At 39.5% G+C, this 17,975-nt stretch overlaps 1 protein-coding gene across 3 annotated transcripts in view; it reads right to left on the reverse strand.

Moving 5' to 3' along the window:
- Window positions 1-17,975, reverse strand: part of stat5a (signal transducer and activator of transcription 5a) — a 101,758-nt gene that overhangs the window by 44,697 nt on the left and 39,086 nt on the right. For all 3 annotated transcript variants that reach the window (XM_083567344.1, XM_083567343.1, XM_083567342.1), the window contains exon 2: window positions 11,848-11,975. The gene's annotated coding sequence lies outside the window, so the exon portion shown is untranslated. The remainder of the gene's footprint in view (window positions 1-11,847; window positions 11,976-17,975) is intronic.

The raw sequence follows: 17,975 nt of genomic DNA on the forward strand, positions 1-17,975 counted from the left end.
GAGAAAAAGAGAGAGAGAGAGAGAGAGAGAGAGAGAGAGAGAGAGAGAGAGAAAGCGCAACACTACACATAATAAAGCTTACAAAAAAGCTTATTAAATCAAATTGAATTAAGAGATGGATTGAGACACGCACACAAACTAGACAGAAGGGAAACAGGGAAAATGTGGGAGAACAAGACAATCAATATGAGACCACTCGTGCATTCTCTTTCTCTCTCTATCCCTCCCTCTCTCTCTCTGTCTGTCTGTCTGTCTGTCTGTCTGAGTGTCTATCAGTCTGATAGATCAATGTAATGTTCTCTTGCCTGAAGAAAGAAAAAAAAAAACACCACACATTTACCTTTTCCCCCCCACAACTGCAAACGTCTGCAACATGAAGAGCAGGAAGAGAAAAAGAAAAAAGACAGACAGGCGAAGGCTTTACACACGTGTGTGTGTGTGTCAGAAAGAGGAAACATGTAACACAGTAATGTTTTCATCATAAGGTCCACACACACACACACACACACACACACACACACACACACACACACACACACACACACATATATAATGGCAATCCAAGTACAATAAAAAAAAGAAAAAAAAAAAAAAAGAAAGGAAGAAAAAAAAGTTTCTTTTAGAGTTTCTTTAGTTTGTTTAAGACTAAGATCCTCCATGTCGTTTATTTTGTTTACATGTACACCTGTTTTGATTCTGGTCTTGCCTCGGCTCATGTCCTTGTTGTCTGTGTTTTCCTGAGGGTGTCCAGGTGTTCGCCGTTCATTCCCTTGAACGCTTTGGTCTATATATATCCCCTCATGAACGCACGTCAAGTTTGTGGACTCCTGAGCATAACATTTGTACTTTTTGAACTTCCCATTCCCAAATTTCAGCTCCTATGTGCTGTTCTAATAAGCTTCACTCTTCTGGGAAGATGTTTCTACTCGATTTTGTGGAGATTTGTGCTCATTCAGCTAAAATGGTGTTAGGAAAGTAGGGTACTGATGTGGGTGAGGTGAGGCGGCCTGGGGTGCAGTCAACGTTCCAACTCATTGGGTCTCGTAGTTCAAGTGAAGTGAAAATTTGTTGCAAGTGCATCCAAAGACGTCCTAAGCAATTGTGTGCTTCCAAATTTGTGCTAAAAATTATGAAAAGAACCACAGAAAGCTGAAGAACTGGTGTCCCAATACTATTTTCTATATAATTTAACACAACCAGTGATGGACAAAGTACAGAAAACATGTACCTGAGTTTAGTAGAGATACACTCCAGTAAAATTGCTTCCTTTAAACTTTCACTTGAGTAAAAGTACAAAAGTATTTGCCATCAAATGTACTTAAATATCCAATGTACAATGAATTATGACTATAACATTCCTATTATCATTTTTGTTACAAGGCTCATTGCTTAATCAATCAGTTTATGTGAAAAGACTGTTACTCTTAATACACCAGTCTATTTATGGAACAATATTTTTTTTTTTTTCGATATAAATCAGTGTTTAAACACTATCATGAAACCGAAACCTTCTCTTTACTTGAAAAAATGAATAAATTGCTAAAATAAGACCACAGGCAGGTTCGAGTCAGGAGTTCCTTCCATCATTTATCCCTCTCTAAATGTTCTGCTTGCTGTTAAACTGATGCTGAACTGTATGTTGGTGATCAGTAGATACACCAAGCGCCAATCAAACAAGTTCAAAGCAGTACATTTCCCAAAACTTTCCATGGGAACTTTTTAAATATTCCAGGTTGGAATCTTACCAGGAATTTATGGGAATTCATTAGAAATTTTGGGAAATAATAAACAAACAAATATCAACACTTTTTGACATTGATTTAATTGTAAGTGTAATTTTGTTGCACAATCGTTTACACAAAGCACAAGGAAGTTTTAAACAAATTTACGTGATATGTAATTTACATGAATACTGGTGGACATTTTTTGGAAAATTCTTTCAGAAGAAAAAAGTGTGTAGGATTCAAGAAGTAAGTAAGAAGTAAGTAAGTGTGCTGTGTGCATGTGATTGATGAATGTTCAGGGTAAAAAGTTTAACTAATTATTATTATTATTATTATTATTTTTTAACTACATTTAAGTTCCCTGTTATAGTTTAACTTTCAGTTTTGTAAGTTCCCAATTTATTCTCATTAATTCTCATTTATTCCCATGTAATGTTTCCAGTTTGGAAAATTTGGGGAATTTTGCAACTCTATGCATCACTGCTTCATATTTTGCAGCCACACTAAATAAGCTATAGGTCTATGTGTTGCAGTGTGTGTATATGTGAAGTGTGTATTGTGTTTAATTTGTCCTTAATAAAGGTCACATTAGCTGAGCTGTCTGATGCCATAGCCGGAAGCAAGGGGTGGGTGTTTGTGTGTGTGTGTGTGTGTTGTGTGTGTGTGTGTGTGTGTGTGTGTGTGTGTGTGTGTGTGTGTGTGTGTGTGTGTGTGTGTGTGTATTTGTAAACCATTAGGATTAGGCCAATAAATTAAGCATTAGGTGTTTACCAAAAACAATGAATACAAATGAGCATATAAAAATTAAAAACAATGAGGCTGAACAACTCCCTCCACCTGTATGAGTAAATATCCCACTTAAAGAATAAAAAACATGGATTTTAGGCATTGCTTTTATAATAATCCTACTAGAATCATAATTGCAATCATATGCTGATTTACGCTCTGCTCCTCTCAGGGGTGTAACAATACTGCATACTTTTTGTACTAGACAAGTGTATAATAGTGGATTAGTTTAAGGAAAAAACAGCAAGCAGAAGCAGGAAGTGTAAAATTCTCCCAAGACACAAATCACAATTTTCAGATGGTTCAACTAGCTAACAGACAAACAGGGAAATACTGACCATGCGCTTCAGACACGCCTCCTGTGAGAGTCACCCGAGTCAAGGTGGCACAGAAATAAAGATCTTCTGTTTAAAAGGTCATGAGGTCGCATCTTGGCTTCATCAAGCTGAGCCACTGATGGGCCCTTGAGCAAGGCCTTTAACCCTCAACTGCTGTATAGATGTATAAATAAGATAATGGCAGATAAAGGCGTCTTTCAAATAGTATAGATGGAAATGCCAAAGCTTGGCCACTGATTCTTATTTTCATATCAATTCTTGATTCTTGTTGATGTGTAGTGTTTGTCTGGCTACCAAGGATCTGATACTCAGGACTGGTTCCATTTCCCTTTCCTTATCCACACTGCCCTAAATTAATGCTTTGGAGGGAGGGAGTGAGTGAGTGAGTGAGTGAGTGTCTGTCTGTATGTCTGTCTACCTAAAAATGTATCTTGCAGCATGCCTTTATTATACTCTGTGAGATAGTGAGACCAGTCGAGCTGCACTAGAGGATTTGAGAGAGTGTGTGGGTCAGTGAGGGGGTTTCTGGACCTACACCAGCAAAAACATTGGATCCAATATTGCATTTTAAAATGAAATCTAATAAAATCGTGCCAAACTTAATTCACCAGAACACCCAGTGTCATTCAAACATGGCTGCCACAGACTACACTTCACACGGTCACATGACTAACCCACGTTAACGCTCCTCTGCTAAGGATTTAGTTTTTCGCTCAGGATTGAGTTTTTCTTATATTTGAATCAAATCTAAAAATATAGATTTTTTAAACTACCTATATTTATTATTTACGCTTTATTACAACAACCTCAGTCCGAATACTCGATTCTGATTGGCTGAAATGTTAATATCCCATTCTGGGCACTTTAACCGAACGAATGCGCTTTCTTATAAACAGCCGTAGATTCGGACACAATCGCAGATAAAATGAGACAGCGACTGTAAACGTTTCCTCGTGACATTACTGAGCTAAACAGATCATTTTGGGAATACGGCAATTCTGATCCAGGCGCAAGATAATTTGGATGAATTGCAGAGAATAACGTCAATTACATTACACATATATAACCAACAGCTTCATTATTAGTAGTAGAGAAGCAGCACAGACATGTATAAATCACAAGCATCTCAGACTTACACACACACAATCTCTCTTTCTTTTCTCTCTTTCACACACACACACACACACACACACGTGCTCGCTCATTTAAAAACACACACAAACACACAAGCAAGTAAAGAATATACAAGTGAGCATATACAATTTCTCATACAGTATATACACACACACACACACACACACACACAAAACTGCGCACGCACAATCCCTCTCTCACACACACAAGTGCACACCTACAATCTCGTACATCCATACACACAGAGACACACACACACACATTCTCTCTCTCCCTCACACACACAGGTGCACACATACAATCTCTCTCTCATATATCTTTCTCTCTTCACAGACACACTGTTTGCTCACATGCACCTTATGTGGTCCTGTAAATAGATCTGTATGTTCTAGTTAGTTGAGTGTCACCTAATGTTAATGTCAGAAGAACCTCATGCACTGCTTAGGCGTCGAATAAAAAAACCTACATTTCGAGGATGGCAGTTTTGCTCCGATGCTTCACTTATGAAGTTTCAAGAAAAATAAAAAAAAATAAAATAAAATCAACGGAATAAGCCCGATGTGAACGGAAAGCCGCTGACGTGAAAGGCGAATGTAAATGAAGCGGACATAAGCCATCAATCTGTCTCCACAGTAAGAAAATAAGGCTAATTATTGGTCCAATTACAAACTTCCTGTGTGAGGTAACCGTGGCAACCAGCACGCTTCTTACCAAAAAAAACGCCATGGGTAACTCTGACCTCAATTGTCATGGCAACCAGGAACTCGGCTCAAGGTGCATTTCGACTCGAGAAATAATGTCCAGCATGATAGACGTACGTCTATACATATATGTGGGTGGGTGCACACACACACACACACACACACACACACACACACACACACACACACACACACACACACACACACACACACACACACACACACACACACACACACACACACACACGACTCCTGATTATATTTCAAGGTCATCTTTTAGCATTGCCTTGAGCATTTAATAATTAAATAACTTTGCAGCTTAATAAGGACATTATGTGAGTGTGTGCATGTGTGCGTGTGTGTGTGTGTATGCGCTCACTCATTTCTTTTCTATTCAAGATTTATAAATAACACTCACCTAACAGCTGAGTGTAAAATTAACAGCCTTAATATAGCCACTGTTCTTTTTAGCGTGCGCGCAGACACACACACACACACACACACACACAAACACACACACACACACACACACAGAGCAGTGAGGTGTGCCAGACAGGAATTTAGAAGTCCAAAGGCCAAATGCTTGGAGCCACACAACTAAGGTCTACAAAGGTGCATCGTACAGGACGACTGGCTCGAGCCCAGAATATTTGCCTATGATTCAGACATCGTTTTTTCAAAGAGAGGAAATTCACATTAACATGTTCACCTTCGTTGCATTAACATTTGTGTGTGTGTGTGTGTGCGTGTGTGTGCGTGTGTGTGTGTGCGTGTGCGCACGCAACATGACTTCTTCAAACCAGAAAGGCTAATTGAGTCAAAATGGATTACATGATCACAAACATTAATGATATTACATATTACATAACAGTTGTGTGTGTGTGTGTGTGTGTGTGTGTGTGTGTGTGTGTGTGTGTGTGTGTATGAATAAATGTCTGTTTGTGAAGAAAGCCCTCAGCTCTGCTTGGCATGGACACAGCGCCTGGTCTAAAGTCAGCATGTCTATAAATACGCCAAAGCCGAGACATCAGATCATAAAGGCGTGTGTGTGTGTGTGTGTGTGTGTGTGTGTGTGTGTGTGTGTGTGTGTGTGTGTGTGTGTGTGTGTGTGTGTGTGTATCGGTCAGTGTGTGAACATTTTTACAGGCTGCCTTTGAGAGGTATTTCAACCCTGCATGTTGCATGACATGACCAAAAGAAGGATGGAGTGAAACACAACACATACATACACAACACACAACGTACAGTGCACATATATACATACACACACACAACGTACAGTGCACATATATACACACACACACACACACACACACACACACACAACGTACAGTGCACATATATACACACACACACAACGTACAGTGCACATATATACACACACACACACAACGTACAGTGCACATATATATACACACACACACACACACACACACACCGTACAGTGCACATATATACACACACACACACAACATACAGTGCACATATATACACACACACAACATACAGTGCACATATATACATACACACACACCCAACGTACAGTGCACATATATTACACACACACACCCACCCACCCAACGTACAGTGCACATATATACATACACACACAACATTCAGTACACATAGAACATATGTGTATATATACACACAACAAACACACACACCCACACACACACACAACATACAGTACACATACAGTGGTGTGAATGTGTTTGCTGGTTTCTTATCTTTTTGCTGGAGTCCCTAAGCTTTAGAAACGGCTTTATAACCTTTTCCAAACTGATAGATCTGAATTACTTACTTTCTCATTTGTTTCTGAATTTCTTCAGATCTCAGCATGATGTCTAGCTTTTGAGGATCTTTTGGTCTACTTCACTTTGTCGGGCAGGTCCTATTTAAGAGATTTCTTGATAGTGAACAGGTGTGGCAGTAATCAGGCCTGGGTGTGGCTAGAGAAATGAAACTCGGGTGTAATAAACCAGTTTTAACACTTTTTCACACGGGGCCATGTAGTTTTGGATCTTGTTTTCCCTCAATAATAAAACCCTCCATTTAAAAATGGCATGTTGTGTTCAATTGTGTTATCTTTTACTAATATTTAAATTAGTGTGATGATCTGAAACATTAAAGTGTGACAAAATTCTAAAATCAGTAAGGGGGCAAACACTTTTTTACACGTGTGTTTTTGTACAAACACACACACACACACACACACACACACACACACACACACACACACACACACACACACACACACACACACATATAGAAAAACATGCGTGCACACATATACAAAACATTTACACACACACACACACACACACACACACACACACACACACACACACACACACTAAAGAATTAAGGCACCCTATCAAATATTCAGTTCTTAAATAAGAAATGTCAAGATGTTTTATAATCTTGTTTTAATTTGTACCTGTAAATGTAAATGATATAATTGTAAAAAAAAAAAAAAAGTGATGTAAATGTAAACAACAAAAACTGTCACATTATTTTCACTTATTAAACAAAGGAAATCAACAAAAATTTGTATTTCATCTGAGGAAAAAGCAGCCTTTGCCCTAATAGCGAGTGTTCGGCTGAAATAACTCAATTAGACATTTCTTGTAGCCTTCTACCAGCTACTCCTAAATGCAGAATTCTTTCAGCTGTGTGATATTTGAACGGCTCAAACTCTCAGTAGGATTTTAGAGCTGGGCTTTGACTTCGTAGTATATTTTGGGTCTAGTTCTGCTTTAAATCTTTTGACAAATGGTCTCACATGCACATCAAGCACCTTCTGATACAATGTAGAATTCATAATGGGGTCTATGATGGTGAGCTGACCATGTCCTGCTGCAGCAAAGCATCCCCAAACCACAACACTTCCACCTCTTCACTCTACACTAACTGTCCAGTTTCCACCAGTTTAACAGGACACACCACCATGTTGGTCCACCTTTTAGATGCAGGGTTAAAGGCTCTCCATGTACAAGTCATCCTACACTTACACAGTGTTTAGTTTCCCCCTCCATCAGTGGATTACTTTGTTCAACCAGTAGCATCTTGTGTGTGTGTTGTATGTGTGTGTGTGTGTGTGTGTGTGTGTGTGTTTCCCCCTTCCTCCCCATTAGTCAAAGCTGGTGATTTGGTCTACAATTTGGATTAGTAAGAAATCAGTACTATGTATATGCATTTTAAAGCGAGCAGAAAAAGATGACCGTTGTTGTGGTATATAAAAAGAGAGAGGGAGGGACAGACAGAGAGAAAAGAGAGATAAAAGATAAGCTAATTGATTGAATTAAGGACCAATAATAGACACCCAAGGGCTTTCAGTGGTCAGTGGAGAAAAGAAAACCCCTAGGACTTGTTCTCCTAATCTGCTTTATGTGAGTTTCAATGCTTCTGATTTTCTCTCTCCCCCCCCCCCTCCCTCCCTCCCTCCCTGTGTTTCTTTTTTTAGATAATACGATTGCACTCAAAGACATGAACAGAATGCAATTTCACTCCCGGGGAAGCTGCCCAGATCCTGAAAGATGCTTGAAATTTAAAAAAAAAAAAAAAAAAAAAAAAAGAACACCCTCATACACGCCTCATTTATTTTTTTATTTATCTATTTTGAATGGCTGGTATTCTTTTGTTTTTATTAATAGCTGGTATTCATTTCGAAAAACAGGTTAATAAAAAGGAATAATAAATAAAACAAAAAACAAAATAAATTGTTTGTTTATCTCCTTTATTATATTGTTGGTTGATATAAACAAAAAACAAAATAAAATAAAAAGAATAAGAAAAAAAAAGAAAGAATATTTTCTACAACATTGCACTCGAGAGACTGCTGAATCAGCAAATGTGACCTGCAGGTTTTGGTTTATTGGAGCATTAAAAGTTTGTCACTTTGAGAGTTTGGTGATGGATGTGTACTGGACCAGATCAAAACTACGCAGCCAAGATCTGAACCGGCAATATGTGCCTGGGTCTGTCCAATACTGAGCATCAGAGTGTTAGAATTTCAAAAACTTTTCATTCCTCGTCCGACGGTCAGAGTAGTAAACAAATGGTTTTAAAATGTTCATTAGCTCCCGTGTTTCTTTATTTTTTCCTCAGTTCAGATTCAATTTGGGCCTAGAATTACTAAACAATCCTGAAAAATCAAGTGGTTTATCAGATTCCAGATTCCAGATTATGTACAAGAACTACATGTCCCACAAGTCCCACATTATATCTACAAAAGTTTGGGGACACATAAACATAAGATTTTAACATCCCATTCCACATTAACTCAATTCTGCTGTTATAAAAACCTCCACACTTCTAAAAAGATGTTCCACTAGACTCATTCATCCACGGGTGTTAGTAAAGTCAGGTACTGATGTAGGCCTGGGGTGCAGTCAGCGTTCCAAATCATCCCCAAGGTGTTCAGTAAGGTTGAGGTCAGAGCTTTAAAGCAGGACACTCAAGATCTTTCAATTGAATAGCATATTTTTATGCCGTTTGCTTTGTGCACATAGAGATTTTCATGCTAGAACAGGTTTGGGTCTCCTAATTAAAGTGAAGAGGAAAATCTAATGCTACCACCTCCAAAGACCTTCTATACACCTGTGTGCTTTCGAATTTGCGGTAAGGAGGACCTATATATGGCTGGGGAAAGTCAGCTGTCCCACTATTTTTGCCCAATAAATGCATCAGCTAATTATATAAATGATATTAAATATACTAAGAGAAAAGACAAAAATAAAATAAAATCAATAAAAATATGTTTTATGAGTTTACTCAGGATGTGTACATGAAAAATCAATCAAAAAAGATCAGACAGGTTTGTACCAAATGTACTGGAAGTGAAATAAGTTTCATAACACACTTCATAAGTTTATGCATTCGTTTTCATTGCATGTATTTCCAACTTCCTTCATTTGCATGCCTATTCCAAGACTCCCAATCTTAAATACCCCTTCTACACACAAACACGGATGTGTGAGGCGCTCCTCTATGGAGTGACCACTATTCCCAGACAGCTATTGTTCATGTACACACCTGCCTGCATACACAAGCCCATTTGTATACACACACAGCATACACAAGTTAAATTGTGGAAACATTAGCAAAAATAAATAAATAATGCAGGTACAAAAATGTATTTTGCCTGAAAAATTGAGTCTGTACTAACCATAAATTTGGGTAATGGATGATAATAGACTTGAAATTGCAGTCGAGGAACACATTTGATACACCTCTAATATGAGTAAATAACCGAATCACCATGCTCGTCGTCATTGGTGTTCCTTCACCTGCTAGATCACCTACTTAAAATACCCAGCATCTGCAAATGTTTGTGGACACCGGACTATAAAATTCATGTGTGCTTTTAAAACATCCCATTCCACATTTAGTGCCCCTTTGCTGTTATAGTAACTTCCACTTTTCTGGGAAGATGTTCCACTAGATTTCAGAGTGTTTGTGATACAGCTACAGAGGTGTTCAGGTACTGATGTAGGTGAGGTGAAGAGGCCTGGGGTGTGTTTCAAGTGTTCAGTAGGGTTGAGGTCAAGGCTCTAAAGCAGGCCACTCAATATCTTCCTCTCCAAACCATGTACACCATATTTAAATGGAGCTGGCTTTGTGCAAAGTGGCTTCCGGCTCCTGTCGAAGCCACAGTATTACCGCTGCCTTGACGCAGATCACAAAAAGTAGGGAGATATCTGCTTGATGCATTAACTGCCACTCCCCCTCGGTAGCTGTCAGGGATTCACCATGCCACGCCCCCCTCGATAGCAGTCACGCTGCTTTCCTTGATTACCGACAGCTGTAGCTCATTAAAGATCAGACTACTTAAACTCACGTTCTTGAGTCACAGGCTGTCGGTCCTTATATTGTCATGCTGGTGAATCCCATGGCTGCTCGAATGCCGGCATTCACCGCTGGTTCTTTCTCCGAACTCCGTTTCCGTTTTGGATTACTCATTGCCGGTGACTTTACTTACAGTTTGATTTTGCTTTGGACATTTCCGATCATGGTGGATTACTCGTCTCGAGCGGATATCTTTGATTGTTATTCTCCTCGGCTTGAGTGTTTTGTTTTGTACGGTTTGATTAAAGACAATGATTGGACTATATCTGCTTCCGCGTCATCAGCCTGACAGAGAGTATCAACTATGACAAGGAAAAACTCCCTGAGATGGCATGAGGAAGAAACCTTGAGAGGAACCAGACTCAAAAAGGGAACCCATCCTCATCTGGGTGGCATTGAATATCCAATCAGAGCTCTATTTGGGACCAATCAGGATCTTCCACTTCACCCCATGTAAAGCCTATGTTCATGGAGTTGGCTTTGTGCACAGGGGAGATTGTCATGCAGGATCAGGTTTGGGTTTCCTAGTTCAAATAAAGAGGAACTTTTATGCCACCACATCCAAAAACGTCTCATAAAGTTGTGTGCCTCTAACTTTGTGGTAACTGTTTGGGATAGAGTGATAGAAGGATCTGATAGATGTCCTCACAAGGCCAACTCTGTAAGATATTCCTGGAAATATATAAAACCCGGAACAATAATATAAATACATGTACACACACACACACACACACACACACACACGCCCCATCCGTGTTGGATTTGACAACATGCTGTACTCTGACCTAGTTGAGCCCACATGCCTTTCTAAAACCCCTCCTCTACGATTTCACACACACACACACACACACACACACACACACACACACACACACACACACACACACACACACACACACACACACACACACCTCTCCTCTGGGAGTGGGTGCCCTCACACTCCCAGCACCATCTGGCGAGGTTGCCAGAGCACAGAAACATGCACTTCTCCAAAGTACACACTCCAACACCCGGTGAGGGCAGAGAGATACGACGCCAAACTCCGTTCACCCGCAAACGCTATTTGCGCCGAATAAATCTCATGAAGGACACAGAGCTTTTTTTCTTGTTTCTTGTTTTTTTTTTTTTACTTAACAAACAACTACAGAAACCTTGTTACTCTTCAAACCTCTAGAATGGAGAAGCTCATCTCCAAGTCGTGGACTTTGTGATATTGGATTCTATATAAAAACCCTGACTCATGTGGTCATGAAAGAAGCAGAGATGAACACATGGGTTAAAGAGTGAGCAGATGGAGGGGCATGTGTGCCTTACCGTGTAGGTCCTGATAATGTTCTCGGCCTTTAGTCGCTCTTCTCGGTTATCCTACATACGTTTAATGTCTGCTGTGAGTGTTCCTCTCCGCTCACCCCGTAGCTGTACAATGCAGATCAGAAGTGAACCTGACAATCAATAAAATTATGTTATTTAAATGTAACAATTGTGTTAATAATAATAATAATAATAATAAATATTCCAGAACTTTGTTCCTAAAGCGCTTCTTTTCTATTTTTTTTTTTTAGAAATTGTTTCATTTATTATTAATTGTGATTTTTTATTTTCTGTTATCATTCAATTCTTTACACATATAAACATAATCAATAAATATACACATATACAGCAATAATTCCATTATATGTTCTCAAGGGACAATATTATATACAGTGAGGAAAATAAGTATTTGAGCACCATGCTATTTTGCAAGTTCTCCCACTTAGAAATCATGGAGGGGTCTGAAATTGTCATCGTAGGTGCATGTCCACTGTGAGAGACATAATCTAAAAAAAAAAATCCAGAAATCACAATGTATGATTTTTTAACTATTTATTTGTATGATACAGCTGCAAATAAGTATTTGAACACCTGAGAAAGTCAATGTTAATATTTGGTACAGTATCCTTTGTTTGCAATTACAGAGGTCAAACGTTTCCTGTAGTTTTTCACCAGGTTTGCACACACTGCAGGAGGGATTTTGGCCCACTCCTCCACACAGATCTTCTCTAGATCAGTCAGGTTTCTGGCCTGTCGCTGAGAAACACGGACTTTGAGCTCCCTCCAAAGATTCTCTATTGGGTTTAGGTCTGGAGACTGGCTAGGCCACGCCAGAACCTTGATATGCTTCTTACAGAGCCACTCCTTGGTTATCCTGGCTGTGTGCTTCGGGTCATTGTCATGTTGGAAGACCCAGCCTCGACCCATCTTCAATGCTCTAACTGAGGGAAGGAGGTTCCCCAAAATCTCGCAATACATGGCCCCGGTCATCCTCTCCTTAATACAGTGCAGTCGCCCTGTCCCATGTGCAGAAAAACACCCCCAAAGCATGATGCTACCACCCCCATGCTTCACAGTAGGGATGGTGTTCTTGGGATAGTGCTCATCATTCTTCTTCCTCCAAACACGTTTAGTGGAATTATGACCCAAAAGTTCTATTTTGGTCTCATCTGACCACATGACTTTCTCCCATGACTCCTCTGGATCATCCAAATGGTCATTGGCAAACTTAAGACGTGCCTGGACATGTGCTGCTTTAAGCAGGGGAACCTTCCGTGCCATGCATGATTTCAAACCATGACGTCTTAGTGTATTACCAACAGTAACCTTGGAAATGGTGGTCCCAGCTCTTTTCAGGTCATTGACCAGCTCCTCCTGTGTAGTTCTGGGCTGATTTCTCACCTTTCTTAGGATCATTGAGACCCCACGAGGTGAGATCTTGCATGGAGCCCCAGTCTGTGAGAGATTAACAGTCATGTTTAGCTTCTTCCATTTTCAAATGATTGCTCCAACAGTGGACCTTTTTTCACCAAGCTGCTTGACAATTTCCCCGTAGCCCTTTCCAGTCTTGTGGAGGTGTACAATTTTGTCTCTAGTGTCTTTGGACAGCTCTTTGGTCTTGGCCATGTTAGTAGTTGGATTCGTACTGATTGTATGGGGTGGACAGGTGTCTTTATGCAGCTAACGACCTCAAACACGTGCATCTAATTTAGGATAATAAATGTAGTGGAGGTGCAAATTTTAAAGGCAGACTAACAGGTCTTTGAGGGTCAGAATTCTAGCTGATTGACAGGTGTTCAAATACTTATTTGCAGCTGTATCATACAAATAAATAGTTTAAAAATCATATATTGTGATTTCTGGATTATTTTTTTTTTAGACATGCACCTACGATGACAATTTCAGACCCCTCCATGATTTCTAAGTGGGAGAACTTGCAAAATAGTAGGGTGTTCAAATACTTATTTTCCTCACTGTAAATAAAACTTGGATATATTTCAGTCATTGTGCAGCAGTGCATATTAACCGTCCACTAAAAACTCAACAATCACACATTATTGTCAAAATAACTGGCAACAAAAATGAGTACATCCTAAGTGAACATGTCATTACTGCTGAACGTTCAAACCCCAGCATCTCCAAGCTTCCACCCTTGGGCCTTTGAGCAAGGCCCTTAACCCTATCTGCTCCAGGGGTGCTGTATCGGCTGACCCTGAGCTCAGTCCCAAGCTTTCTACCATCACTGTGCCATACTGTACATGCAATAAGTAAAAGCCTTGTTCTTTCTTTTTCTCTCTTTCATTATTATTATTATTATTATTATTATTATTATTATTATTATTATTATTCAAAGACTTTGTTCCTAACTCATCCTGTGCTCCTCTGAAGTATGAAAGGCTTTGATTTTCTATATACAGCAGCTTCAAGTCACACACATTTTCCTGCTTTCTTCTTAATTCGTTTTCTTCGCTCAGCGTTAGAAATGATTTGGAGCGATATGTTGACAAACCGAGGGAACAGCTAAAGTCTAAAGGTACTGCAGCTGTGTGTCCGATCTAATTATCAACATACGCTGCTGAAAGGAGGAAGATCTCGTCGTACGTCTCGATTTTGTGAGCGTAACTAAGTTTTGAATGCAGAAGTCTACAGCTGTCTTTATCTCAAAATGCGTGGCAGCATCATCAGTCTGTGTGTGTGAGAAATGAACATATACACAATGGGATAGGTGATGAGGGGAGAGAGAGAGAGAGAGAGAGAGAGAGAGAGAGAGAGAGAGAGAGAGAGAGAGAGAGAGAAGAAATAATATTTCTATTAGGAATTATACATAGGAAACGATTAAATGATACTGTCACTGTTAATCGTTAAGGAATTAAGCACGTGTGCTAATATAGGAAACTAATCAACATTTCCAGAAACGTGTGTGAATTAATTTTTTTTTTGTATGCACTAGTAAAACAAAGTAACCTTTAACGTTTTAAAGGGTTGTTAGACGATCTTTCAGCCGTGTATTCTGCGCCGTCATTTCAATCGCATTGCTCTTGGACGAATGTTTCTTGGAATCACAAAGCAGATGGGCGAGTGATCAATTCCAGCCGGTCCAGCGTGACGTTTAACTAAATAAGACATAACCGAGTGTGCTTTCCACTCCAGGTACCTCCTGCTCCCGGAATCATAAGCACGCTCCCACAGCTCTTTATTTTTCCCCGAATAGGATTTTATGTGACGTCTGAAACAAGAAATCAAGACGCATGTAGACATGAGAAGTGTGATCAAGCTGTCAATCAGGATTTAGTCAGGCTAACGATTTATGTTTTTCTAAAACCCTCTTTCAATGGGCAAACCGATCGAGGCTCCGAATGCCGAGCGAACCATGAGGCGCTTCGAGAGAAAAAATATTTTTTTAAAAAGGCACGAGATAAATAAGCGCTGGCTTTGTAAGGTCTTTGAAAGGTTTCTCGTGGTAACTTGAGAAGGAAAAAAAAAAATCCCAGTAAACCATAGAAGGTGTTTTTTTTTTTTTTTTTAGGCAACGCTGAGATTACATAAAGGACATTCGCTACATGACGGAACGAGCCGCTCTGAAATAAGTGCAACAGGAAATACACTAGATGGACCGAAGTTTGGGAAGCGCTGATCAAAAAGCAAACATGGATTCTATGAACATTTCCCCATTTGGCTGATAGAATGGCCTCCATACTCTTGAGTAGATGTTCCACTAGATTTGTGAAGATTTGTGCTCATTCAGCTACAAGGATGTCACTAAACTCAGGTACTGATGTAGGTGAATTGAGGAGGCCTGGGGTGCAGTCGGTGTTCCAGTTCATCTCTAAAGTGTTCAACAGGGTTGAGGTCAGAGCTCTATAGAAGGCCACTCAAGATCTACACCAACAAATGTAAAACACATCTTTATTAGATTTGGGCATCATCATACTGGAACAGGTTTGGGTCTCGTAGTTCAAATGAAAGGAATATTAAATGCTACTTCATCCAGAGATTCCAACTTTGGAAGAAGGTGATGTTAGTGGTTAAGGCATAGGGCTTAGACGCTGAAGGTCATGAGTTCAAATCCCAGCCACACCATGCTGTCACTCCTGAGCCTCTCAACAAGGAACTTAACCCCATAGCTGCTCAGTTGTATGGGGGAGTTTGAAGAAGAAACATATAGCTTGAAAAGTTAAGTGTCCCAATACTTTTGTCCATATAGCAGTTTTCTAAACAGCAGCTCCAGTGGTGCTTTTGCCCACACGGGTCTGCAGACACTCAACACTTATAGAGCGGAAGAAAACCTCCTTTCTGCCACAGGAAAATTTCAGAAAGTGCTCATTTTCAATTTTTTGTAAATAAAGAACTGATCAAGACATGCTGTTTTTTGTGTTGTGTTGTGGGTGCTGATGCCCCTCGTTGCAGCATGACAGTTCTATGAAAGAACGGTCTCAGATACTAGTAACCATTTCCTCGCCATCCAAAAAAGGAGAAATGGAAAGTCGAGTATCATGGTTTGGTTGAAGCGAATGCCAGTTTTGAAGACCTTCTTATGAAGGAAGTTAAGAAAGTTCTCAAGAAGTAAACACTAAATTCTAAAAAAAAAAAAAGAAAAAAGAATTTTACTTAAGAATAAAATGAACCAGTGGAACATTTACAACAAATTCAATAGCGGCAAATTTGACTAAGGTGCGATACTGTATTGTCTGTATTCAGTTTTGAAAAAGAAATATAAAATGATACAACTTATTTATAAATATGATTTTTTGCTCAAATTGATCAATAGGAAGGTGGCAGTTTAGTGGTTAAGGCATTGGACAAAAAAATCAACAAATCAAACAAAAAAATCGAGTTTAAAACTCTGCCACATCAAACTGCCACTCCTGGGCCCCTGAGTAAGGCCCTTAAACCCAAAGCTGCTCAGTTGTATGAATGAGATAAATCTCTCTGGATAAGGGCATCTGCCAACATGCTGTAAATGTGAAGGATTTCAAAAAGGCCACATTTATGCTGTAGTTACTTGTCATCGTATTTCATTCTTTGGGTTTGTGGTGCTCCTGAACAACCTGGATGTAAAATATCCAGTCAACCATCATCCCATAATCCATCAGTGGCTTTACCTATCGATCTTTCTTCACTCTGAAGTGAATTTGGATCACTTTTTAAAAGCAACAAGAGTGTGACACTAAACAGGAGCCCCACCTGTGTGCGGCTCAGAAACGATAGATCATTTTTCTGCTTCCAGTATTTCCAGTTGCGAATCCAAAAAACGAATAAACGCAATGTGCACAGTTCCACGTTCCTTCTGGTTATTCAACATTCTCCTGCAAGCAAAAACAATTTTGCGCCACAATTACGCCACGTTCAGCGTTAAGACATTAAATCTGTAACGTTTTGATGTCACTTTGCTCTTACGCTTTAATGCTATTTTGTTCCTTATGTTGCATATGTGATTTCGTGTCTTCTTGGTTTCGAGTTTGTGTGTCTCGAGTCGCCTCCTTGAGTTTTTCCCGGTTTGTTATGAGCTTTTTTCTCGAGCCGCCCGGATTCTCTCAAGTTTTAGAATAAACGCAGCCTACAACGCGATACATGTGCAGGCCGTGTACCTTCTGGTCATTCGATTTTTATGTTAGAAAGAGAATCTGCAATAATCCAGAACAAAAACAAGTACATTTCCCATTTCTTTGTGGATGCATGGAGAAGAAAATCGAAGGGAACTAATACAGAAAAATCAAAAATGTTAATTTTTACACAGGAAGTTTTTTTATGCGAACAGGGAAACGTGCCAAAATGAGTGGCTACTCATATCATAACGTGGTGTTAGAAATGGTGGAAAAAAGGAAATGCCATCTTCCTCAATATCAGAGTACTTAATGCCTGACTGGGGAAACAGTGGGGTTTTTAGCAAGAAACGTACGATTTTGTGTTGAACTATAGCTGCTATATATAAACCAAACAAGCTCCGCCCACTTCTGCCATGAAACTACTGTGAGTTTTTGCTTCTGCAGTTCTGCAATTTAACAAAAAATTCTCAGTATCAGTTTCCCTTTGACTTTCTTTTACATGCATCGACGAAGAAACTGGAAAAGGAAATAGTTTCCCGCAGGTTTGTTCTGGAGTATTTGAAGAAAATTAAAAATAGATGGTCC

Source organism: Silurus aristotelis (genome assembly GCF_946808225.1).
Source record: "Silurus aristotelis genome assembly, chromosome: 17".
NCBI classification, from domain to species: Eukaryota; Metazoa; Chordata; class Actinopteri; order Siluriformes; family Siluridae; genus Silurus; species Silurus aristotelis.